We start from the raw sequence: 2,098 nt of genomic DNA, 5'->3' as shown, positions 1-2,098 counted from the left end.
CTCAGTAGCAGCAGTGGGTACCATCTACAAGACGCACTGCAGCAACTCGCCCAGGCTCCTCAGGCAGCACCTTCCAAACCCCACGGCCACTTCCATCTGGACGGACAAGGGGCAGCAGGAACATGGGAACACCACCCCCCTGCAAGTCCCCCTCCGAGCCCCTCACCGTCCGCGACTCGGAAATATATCGGCCGTTCATTCAGTGTCGCTGGGTCAGAATCCTGGGATTCCCTCCCTGAGGGCGCTGTGTGGGGTTCCCTATACCACATGGGGTTCAACCCCACTTTCGCAAGGGGGCAATTAGGGAGGGAACAGGGGGCAGAAAATGCTGGGGCATGGCCAGCAGTGCCCACATTCCATAAAAGAGGGCGTTTGGACAAAAGGGGATAGCTGGCAGATCACGAGGTGATGCTGGGGAATGGGTACATTAGCAGTGACTGTGGGTGATCTTTGACTCGGCAGGGTCATGGCGAACGAGGTGTCTTGGAGATTGGCGCCCAGTGGAGCAGGGACGGCAGTCTGCCTGGCGCTCTGCGTGGTCCTGCAGCTCTCACCGCCGTCCACGGCTCAGAACTGCACGGCCCAGCGTCTCACCTTCCAGGAGGTTGGCACGCACGCTTTCAGGAGGCTGAACGGTGACGCGGGTTCGATCGAACCGCTCTACGACATGGTGAATCGGTACTTGGACGCTGTGCAGCCCAACCCCTTCCCTACAGGTCTCACTCTCTTTGTAAACGCCGTCCGCCAGACTCCTGCGCGGGGTGTATTCGCAACCACAACGTCCCCTTCCATTCTCTCGGCCAGGATTCGCCAACTGCCCCACCAAACACACCCACAAAAAACACAGACGTCAGGTTGGGCACCCTCCCAGACTGCACCCTGTTCCGATTATCCCCTGCACTACTCACTACAGTGTCCAATGGGGACTGGACAATCACAAAAGGGAGCGCGTGAAGAATCAGTTCCTCACAGTCACAATTTTTCCCACTGCCCCCCCCCATCAAACATTCCCAGGACAGGGACAGCATGGACAATCACAAAAGGGAGCGCGTGAAGAATCAGTTCCTCACAGTCACAATTTTTCCCACTGCCCCCCCCATCAAACATTCCCAGGACAGGGACAGCATGGGGTGTGATACAGAGTAAAGCTCCCTCTACACTGTCCCCCCCATCAAACACTCCCAGGACAGGGACAGCATGGGGTTAGATACAGAGTAAAGCTCCCTCTACACTGTCCCCCCATCAAACACTCCCAGGACAGGGACAACACGGGGTTAGATACAGAGTAAAACTCTCTCCATACTGTCCCCCTCATAAAACACTCCCTGGACTGGGACAGCACAGGGTTAGATACAGAGTAAAGCTCTCTCTACACTGTCCCCCCTTCAAACACTCCCAGGACAGGGACAGCACGGGGTTAGATACAGAGTAAAGCTCTCTCTACACTGTCCCCCATCAAACACTCCCAGGACTGGGACAGCACAGGGTTAGATACAGAGTAAAGCTCTCTCTACACTGTCCTCCATCAAACACCCCCAGGACAGGTTCAGCATGGGGCTAGATACAGAGTAAAGCTGTCTCTACACTGTCCCCCCATCAAACACTCCCAGGACAGGGACAGCACGGGGTTAGATACAGAGTAAAGCTCTCTCTACACTGTTCCCCATCCAACACTCCCAGGACAGGGACAGCACAGGGTTAGATACAGAGTAAAGCTCTCTCTACACTGTCCCCCGTCAAACACTCCCAGGACAGGTTCAGCATGGGGTTAGATACAGAGTAAAGCTCTCTCTACACTGTCCCCCATCAAAAACTCCCAGGACAGGGCCAGCATGGGGTTAGATACAGAGTAAAGCTCTCCCTACACTGTCCCCCATTACACATTCCCGGACAGGGACTGTATGGGGTTAGATACAGAGTAAAGCTCTCTCTACACTGTCCCCCATCAACACTCCCCGGACAGGGACTGTATGGGATTAGATATAGAGTAAAGCTCTCCCTACACTTTTCCCCCATCAACACTCCCAGGACAGGTACAGCGCGGGGTGAGATACAGAGTAAATCTCCCTCTACACTGTCCCCCATTAAACACTCCCAG

The sequence above is a fragment of the Chiloscyllium plagiosum genome, chromosome 42, assembly GCF_004010195.1.
Source record: "Chiloscyllium plagiosum isolate BGI_BamShark_2017 chromosome 42, ASM401019v2, whole genome shotgun sequence".
Lineage (NCBI taxonomy): Eukaryota > Metazoa > Chordata > Chondrichthyes > Orectolobiformes > Hemiscylliidae > Chiloscyllium > Chiloscyllium plagiosum.
This window is presented reverse-complemented; position numbering follows the sequence as displayed.